This window comes from Panulirus ornatus, chromosome 30, assembly GCF_036320965.1.
Source record: "Panulirus ornatus isolate Po-2019 chromosome 30, ASM3632096v1, whole genome shotgun sequence".
NCBI lineage: Eukaryota > Metazoa > Arthropoda > Malacostraca > Decapoda > Palinuridae > Panulirus > Panulirus ornatus.
In genome coordinates, this window is record NC_092253.1 from 18153760 (window position 1) to 18163442 (window position 9683).

At 38.8% G+C, this 9683-nt stretch overlaps 1 protein-coding gene across 1 annotated transcript in view; it reads right to left on the reverse strand.

Moving 5' to 3' along the window:
- LOC139758526 (uncharacterized) overlaps positions 1-9683 on the reverse strand; it is a 78448-nt gene extending 68765 nt beyond the window's left edge. The window contains exon 1 of the mRNA XM_071680046.1: positions 9613-9683. The gene's annotated coding sequence lies outside the window, so the exon portion shown is untranslated. The remainder of the gene's footprint in view (positions 1-9612) is intronic.

A 9683-nucleotide genomic window follows, 5' to 3' on the forward strand; every position in this document is an offset into this window, starting at 1 on the left:
TAAAGCTTTTACTACCTCTTCTCTGTTTACCAAATCATTTTCCCTAACCCTCTCACTTTGCACACCACCTCGACCAAAACACCCTATATCTGCCACTCTATCATCAAACATATTCAACAAACCTTCAAAATACTCACTCCATCTCCTTCTCACATCACCACTACTTGTTATCACCTCCCCATTTGCACCCTTCACTAAAGTTCCCATTTGCTCCCTTGTCTTACGCACTTTATTTACCTCCTTCCAGAACATCTTTTTATTTTCCCTAAAATTTAATGATACTCTCTCACCCCAACTCTCATTTGCCCTCTTTTTCACCTCTTGCACCTTTCTCTTGACCTCCTGTCTCTTTCTTTTATACATCTCCCACTCAATTGCATTTTTTCCCTGCAAAAATCGTCCAAATGCCTCTCTCTTCTCTTTCACTAATAATCAATACGTAATTTAATAATGCCCAATGACCATCTCTCCTACTTACATATGTTATTATTATTAAAATTTTGCTTTGTCGCTGTCTCCCGCGTTTGCAAGGTAGCGCAAGGAAACAGACGAAAGAAATGGCCCAACCCACCCCCATACAAATGTATATACATACACGTCCACACACGCAAATATACATACCTATACATTTCAATGTACACATATATATACACACATAGACATATACATATATACACATATACATAATTCACACTGTCTGCCCTTATTTATTCCCATTGCCACCTCGCCACACATGGAATAACATCCCCCTCTCCCCTCATGTGTGCAAGGTAGCGCTAGGAAAAGACAACAAAGGCCCCATTCGTTCGCACTCAGTCTCTATCTGTCAAGTAATAATGCCCGAAACCACAGATCCCTTTCCACATCCACAGAACTTTCCATGGTTTACCCCAGATGCTTCACATGCCCTGATTCAATCCATTGACAGCACGTCGACCCCAGTATACCACATCGATCCAATTCACTCTATTCCTTGCCCGCCTTTCACCCTCCTGCATGTTCAGGCCCCAATCACTCAGAATCTTTTTCACTCCATCTTTCCACCTCCAATTAGGTCTCCCACTTCTCCTCGTTCCCTGCACCTCCGACACATATATCCTCTTGGTCAATCTTTCCTCACTCATTCTCTCCATGTGACAAAACCATTTCAAAACACCCTCTTCTGCTCTCTCAACCACACTCTTTTTATTTCCACACATCTCTCTTACCCTTACATTACTTACTTGATCAAACCACCTCACACCACATATTGTCCTCAAACATCTCATTTCCAGCACATCCACCCTCCTGTGCACAACTCTATCCATAGGCCACGCCTTCTAACCATACAACATTGTTGGAACCACTATTCCTTCAAACATACCCATTTTTGCTTTCCGAGATAATGTTCTCGACTTCCAAACATTCTTCAAGGCTCCCAGGACTTTCGCCCCCTCCCCCACCCTATGATTCACTTCCGCTTCCATGGTTCCATCCGCTGCCAGATCCACTACCAGATATCTAAAACACTTCACTTACCTCCAGTTTTTCTCCAATCAAACTTACCTCCCAATTGATTTGACCCTCAACCCTACTGTACCTAATAACCTTGCTCTTATTCACATTTACTCTTAACTTTCTTCTTCCACACACTTTACCAAACTCAGTCACCAGCTTCTGCAGTTTCTCACATGAATCAGCCACCAGCGCTGTATCATCAGCGAACAACAACTGACACTTCCCAAGCTCTCTCATCCACAACAGACTGCATACTTGCCCCTCTTTCCAAAACTCTTGCATTCACCTCCCTAACAACCCCATCCATAAACAAATTAAACAACAATGGAGACATCACACACCCCTGCCACAAATCTACATTCACTGAGAACCAATCACTTTCCTCTCTTCCTACACGTACACATGCCTTACATCCTTGATAAAAACTTTTCACGGCTTCTAACAACTTGCCTCCCACACCATATACTCTTAGTACCTTCCACAGAGCATCTCTATTAACTCTATCATATGCCTTCTCCAGATCTATAAATGCTACATACAATTCCATTTGCTTTTCTAAGTATTTCTCACATACATTCTTCAAAGCAAACACCTGATCCACACATCCTCTACCACTTCTGAAACCATACTGCTCTTCCCCAATCTGATGTTCTGTACATGCCTTCACCCTCTCAATCAATACCCTCCCATATAACTTACCAGGAATACTCAACAAACTTATACCTCTGTAATTTGAGCACTCACTCTTATCCCCTTTGCCTATGTACAATGGCACTATGCAAGCATTCCGCCAATCCTCAGGCACCTCACCATATGTATACTTGTGTATATCACTCTTTAAACCAGATATTATCAATCAACAGTCTTTTTTCAGGACACAATTCCACAAGCTCTTCACCATTTCTATTCATAACACTAAAATACCCCATGCAAACCAATTATATCCTCAACTGCCACATTACTTACCTTTGCATTTAAATCACCCATCACTAATACTCAGTCTCAAGAACTAAAACTGCTGAAAAACACTTGCCTCTCAATAATCACCCATCTCTCACATTCCACTTTCAGTTTTATCCACATTTATCTAGAATTTACTTCTTTACATTCTATCACACACTCCCACAACTACTGCTTTAGGAGTAGTGCTACTCCTTCATTAGCTACTGTCCTCTCACCAAACCCTGACTTTACTCGTAAGACATTTCCAAACAATTCTTCCCCTTTACCCTTGAGGTTTATTTCATGCAGAGCTGAAACATCCAGGTGTCTTTCCTCAAACGCTCTACCTATCTCTCCTCTCTTCTCATCTTGGTTAAAACCACACACATTAAGACAACTCACTCGAAGCCTTCAAGGAGAATGAGCTCTTCCAGTCTTGCTCCTTCTTGTTTCCTCTTATAGAAATTGAAATACAAGAAGGGAGGGTATTCAGCCCCTCGCTCCCAACTCCTTTAGTCGCTTTCTACAATTTGCTGGGAATATGTAGGTAGAATTCTTTCTTCCCTACCTCAGGTATATAAATATTAAGAAGTCACGGTAACAGTACACAGCCCTGCCTCACACCCACAAGTATACTGAAACTTTTGCTCAGCTCTACATCCACTCTTACACATGCATTTGTTCTGCTGCAAGAGGATTTCAAACCATCCAACAGTTCTCCCCCTACTCCATACATCCCCCTATAACTTACCCTTAAAGCATGGCACTCAACTCTGTCAAGCAGTTTCTCTAGATCCATAAAGCTGCATACAACTTTTTACCTTTCACTAAATAATTTTCCATGGTTATCTTCACCACAAAAATTGGATCCATACTTCCCATCCCTTTCCTAAAACCCTCCTGCACCTCACTTCTGCATTCAGTCATTCCATCACTCTATCAATTAACATCCTTGCATACCCTTTTCCTGGCATACTTAACAATCTTATTCCCCTGTGATTGCTAAATACATCCTCAGCATCTTTCCCATTGAATAAAGGAACCATAAGAGCTTTCATCCAATCCTCAGGCACAATCTTGTTTCCATGCTGAATTACGTATGAGACGCATCCACTCTTGTCACACTTTCTCCTCCATGCTTCAGCATTTCAGCTGTAACCTCATCCAATCCAGGTGCCTTTCCTACCTTCATCCTCATTATCACCCTTTTTACCTCCCTTTTATAGGCCTTTGCACTTGTACCCTCTTCCTTCCATCCTTCTTATCCACACATGTAACAACTGCTATCTCATCTTCTCCCACATTCATCATTTCTCCAAAATTCTTGTTACATCTTCCCTTTACTTCCTCCTTTTGATTCAGCAACTCCCCTTCCTTACTTCTCACATTAACATTTCCACTCTTACATCCACCTCTATCCTTTTTCACCTCCTTCCAGTAAAATTTCTTATTTTCCCTAAACCTTTCACTCAACTTCCTTCCAAAACCTTCACCTACTCCTTCTTTGCTTTCCTCTACCAGCTTCTTCACATTCTGCTTACACATCTTATATTCTTCCCTCCTTCTCTGCTGAACTTCCACTGGTGCATTCTTTTTGAGCATTTTACCATATGCCTTTTCCTTCTCTTCCACAGCATCTTTAACCTCTTCTGTCCACCATGCAGTCCTTTTCATTCCTATATCATGACCTTGTGTCCAACTACTAATTATACAACCTTTAAATTGTTTTTCTGTAAACGTTTTTAGCTTCTCATTCACACATGACTGCATCCCTACATTCACTGCACTTCCATCTAAACTTTCTTTCACCCTCTTTTCATGCTCCTCTCTTCATTTTTACTGATTCATCTTCTTTCTTGCCAACACTTTTACCTCTCCACTGTTCCTCTCAACATACCTACACTTATCCCTGATACTAACCCCACAAGAACCATGAAATGGTAAAAGTATCCAAAGAATCCTCTCATGACTCTAGCATCTAGCACAGCCTTTCTCAATCTTTTATCCACTTCCACACAGTCAATTACAGCCTCTTGCTCTTCTCTTCCATCATTCTTCATCCATGGATATCTGTGAGTTATCTTATGCTGAAAAAAAAATGTGTTTGCAAGAAATACATGCCTCTCAGCACAAACATCCACAAGATAACTTCCAATCTCATTTACTCTAGGCACTCCCCATTTACCAATCATCTTGACAAGATAACTTCCAATCTCATTTACTCCAGGCACTTCCCATTTACCAATCATCACGATAAACTCGTATCATCCATTACAACCACATTTCTCTAATTGCACTTCTCTTTTTCCCCCCTTTCCTGATAATTTTCATTCACTCCCATCCATACCACTCCTTCCATGCCCTCTCATAACCTGCATTCATGATTTTCATTTTCACTCCATACACCCTTCCCAAGGATATGGGTTTCCCTAGTCTGCAGCACATCCAAACTATAACTTATAAACTTTTCCACAAGCTCTCTCCTTTTCCTCTCATCATCCCATTCACATTCAGTGCCATCATCCTCAATCGCTTGTCTCTTTTACTCCTCAGTATAACTGGTAGACTCCAAAGCCACATCAATGCCATTCATTTAACATTATTCAAGGCAGCCCAATATTCCCTTGGTTTTGAGGTCTTTAAAAAAAACAGGTCATTTCTGTATCTCTAGTCTAAAGTTCCTTTTACTTCCATATAGTTCTATCAGTCTATCTATATCTCTGATGCTTGTTATAAACTGGAAATCCCTGAATGGGTAGACACAGCAATAGGGTCTCCATAACTTGTGAACTCCAGTCCCACTTCTTAGCCTTTAGTGGCTCACCCTTAATAGGCCAATGGCAGATGGCAACTTTAGAGCAGTGCTTGCACAAGCTCCCACCTAATGCTCCTGCCTAATGTTCCTACCTATTACTAAGTTTCTACCAAATGATTCTGTCTAAATCTTCCTACCAACTACCTCTATCTATCACTCCTACCATTTTGCCAAGAGGTTGGGCTAGCACATAGTGCTCACCACAGGATAATCTATTTCCGAAGAATGAGTTGTGTGAGTCAAGTGTTGTCATGGCCAGCAGGCCACATGTGGGTAAGGCAGAAAGAAAAGACAGCTACCTGGGTCTAAGGGGGGCAAGTTGACACCCACTGAAGTGCTGGCTCTATATACAGCCGTCACAAACCCTCCTGATAACCAGGCAGATAGTAGGAAACAGGAAATCAATATCAGTATTTCAATGAGAAAAATTTGTATAAAAAGAACAGAACTAACATGAAATTAAAAATACAAAATGAAAAGCAAACAATTATAAATGTTTAAGTGTATAAAAGTATATTACTAGTATTATAAATGTTTACTAGTATTCATAATACTAGTAATATACTTTTATACACTTAAACATTTATAATTGCTTTTCATTTTGTATTTTTCATGTTAGTTCTGTTCTTTTTATACAAATTTTTCACATTAAAATTCTGATACTAATTTCTTAATTCCTTTTTTGCAAACCAAAATTTACAGTTTACACTCATGTTTTGTATTCAACTTTCATAAACCACATAGCACACAGCTTCTTCTGATACATCCACCTGTAACTACTTGTATAATCTATTTGTACTGTAGAAGGAGGGAGTTTTAATGTCAGGAGTCCCAATCTCTTGAACATATCATACAACCTCAAAAATTTATCTTATTTATGTTGTTTGCATTAACCATGTCACCCTGTTCTACTCATCCAACACTCTAATGTTGTAAAAGAATTGCTTTACCTCCTCCTGAACAAGTTTCTTACTTAATTCTATATTATGTCCTCTGCTCTATCACTAAATCTTTCAAATAAATGTTCACTGTCCACATTGTCAATCTCTTTTAAAAACTTAAAGGTTGTGATCAGGTCACCACTCTCTATTCAAAAGTGGGTAAACTTAAAGCCTCCAGCCTTTCCCTGAAATGTAGCTCTTAATTCTGGTACCATTTTTGCATCCCTCCTCTGGAACTTTTCTATTAGCACTTTGTTTTTCTGTGGGTGTAATGACCAAACCTGAGAAGCATATTAGAGTTTTGGCCTTATGCTGGACATGAATAGCTTACCAAATATTTCCTTAGCCATGAAAGCTCTTCTGATATTAGTAAGCAGAAAGTTTATCTCCCTCACTATTCTGCTGATATGGGACTCTAGCGACAGGTTAGAGTAGATAATGACTCCCAAGTTCTTCTCACAGAATCCTGAAGCATATTTCCTGCTAGACGATAATCAAATTGAAGTTGTCTATTACTTTTCCCATCCTCCTTTCTTTATTGTTGCTTGGGTTGAATATCATCAACCATGTTTAGACCAACTTTGGAGTCTGCTTATGTCCCACTGTAAGCTGATGAAGTCCTACTCGCTTTTCACTTCCCTCTTGACCTTTGCAGCATCTGTAAAGATATTCAGGAAGGATTCCATTCCCTCAGGTAAGTCATTTATAAAAATCAAGAAGAGTAAATGGTCCCAGAACCAAACCCTATGGCACTCATCTGGCTTTGCTGGTTCATAATTTGTATTGCATATCTTCATAGGTATCTGTTGTTTTACAAAAGAAACAATTTGGAGTCATAGAGAGCCAGGCCACTGAAAAACAAAATGAGAAATATTTGAAGATTATGGGTACCATCCCAGCCACTTAGAAATTTCCCTGATTTCATTTTTAATGAAAGTATTCACTGTACTGTATGTAGAATAACATTATAGAGAGAAATGTGATTTGGAGTATTTCTTTTTTCATGCTATGACAAGTGGTAGTGGAAGGAAGATGAATGCATAAGAAACTGAGATTAAGTACTTATATGCATGTGATAGACTTGTAAAAGTCATCAAAACCTACAAGAACCCCCAACCCTGTAACTGTGAATTATCTTGATTTCAGTAATAAAGTCAATATATACGACACATTCCATGAATTTATCCACTTCAACTTTTCAAAATGTAAATAAACGATACACCTGGCATCTGATGGAGCCAACATTCACCCTCCTGACAATTAGTCAGTGTACACAACCCCCAAGAATTCTTTCTATCTATATCTCTGATGCATATTGCCCTCAGGAACTCCCATCTTGGGATGGCCACAGTAAGTCTCCACTTCTCCTTGTCCTTAAACGTCTCCCTCACATACACTATTCCACACATTCTTCCACCATTTCTCTCCCTCCAGTACTCTTCCACTCTATTTCCCCTATGTCAGAGGTTGTCCTCCTCTTACACCAGCTCCTTTAATTGTACTGTCATACACTCTCCTTGTAAACTTCCAGTCTTGTATTCTTTCCAAAGGCCCAAACCATCTCCAAGTGTTATGTTTCACCCACTCTACAATTCATTCCCTTGGCATTCCTTGCCATACCACATCTCTCATACACCTTCTAATTTCTTTCTTTATTCCATCTAATCAATTCCTTTGGAATTCCCTGCCATACCACATCTCTCATACACCTTCCAATTTCTTTCTTTATCACATCTCTTCTCAAATAGCTCATTTCCCCAGCCTGGATTCTTGACCTCTGTGACACATTACACGTCGATGTCTCAGCTGCATAGGTCAGAGCTGCATCTCAGCAGCTCATCACATTATTCATTTAATACAAATCTTAGTAGTTAAAGAAGGCTTGGTGGGAGTTTTATATGTTCTGTAGATTTCTATTAGTATTTCACCTACTACCAACCTAATTAGTGCAACGTTTTCCCTAAGCTTCATACACCTCCCCACTATCACATACATCTTAACATAAAATAAGTCTCCACATCATTCCCTTAATTTCAATTTACTATAAATACCGTATACTATGACAACAAAATGAAATCACTGATACTCTTATGAGACTGAGGTAGAGCCCTTAATCATCATAATAAAAAAAAAAAAGGCTCCACGCCAAGCAAAAGCCCGGAAAATATCTAATTCATAAACTCTTGTAGAGTATAATTTTCTAGTTCAGTAAACTACCATTTTAGAAATGAACTAAAACTAGCCTTGCATAATGAGCTTTTTTTCCGAAATGGCAATGTACTGTATGGAGAAAAGAATGCAAGCTCTGGGGTCCAATTTAGACCATTATATTTCATCCTGTCAGTAAACTGGGTGATAGTAGTAAAGGTTACAAAAAGGTTAGATGTCGGGTTAACTGATGTAAAAGTTGGTTAAACATTTGCAAAAGCTAACAAAAGAACATATGAAAACTTAACCTGACCTTCCTAGCACCCAAGCTTTATGGAAGAAAGGTTGTAACATTAATTTTGTTTGCTGCTGGGATATCATGGAACGATGGTTTTTAGGAAGTTTGGATGGTGGCACAAATGGACACTTAACCCATTGGGGGTTTGTGTGTATGCACTGACGACATTTATCAGCAGTTGCTGCTAAGCTCAGTCACTGGTGTCTTCAATATTCAAAAATAAAGTATTAAAATTCAAAATAAGAAAGCATATTTTGTGGGAAGTTATGTAAGGTTTTTCAAAGGTTCTGTTGATTTTATCCAAGTATCTCTCCTACGATCACATTAAATATACCTACATTTTTCCTGTTATTCAAATGCCTCACTAATACTACTTTATCTGTGACTGTAGAGTAGAATGTGGTGTTCTTAAGTCATGCTGCACAAAAATCATTCTCAAGGCTAAATACTACACTAAACCTGTAAACGTATCAGAATTACTCAAACGTTTGTTTCGATGCGGAGCTGAAATGGAAATATGCCATTAATCCAATAATTATATATGAACTACGATAGTTATTAGGAAATAAATATCGAGGAACTTCCACTGTAAATAAAATTAAACATACAATTAAGAACTGAGTACCCTTCCATCCAAATTGTAAATAAACAGCCGATTTCTTTATCTATACATTTCACATCGAATTAAGAAAAATGCCACAACTTTCACAACTGCTTCAAAAGCTGATACCTAAACACACCGGAAACAGATAGTGACATGGAGTCAATGTTTAAATCATTAACTACACAATACCATGATAATCAAAACGTGGTCCTTCATCCTAAGACTTTCCATCCGCCCCCCAATACAATTACCTGATCGTTTTCTTCAACATCACGAGAAATCGAGGCAATAATAATGAGATTCTTAGTTAAACGTAAATCCTAATCAACTATCCAGATAAAGAATAAATAGTTGAAGAATAACTAACCTTACACGTAACATTTATTTTAGCGTCGGTAGGGTAAACAAAGTGTCCTACAACACATCACCCGAGGATCC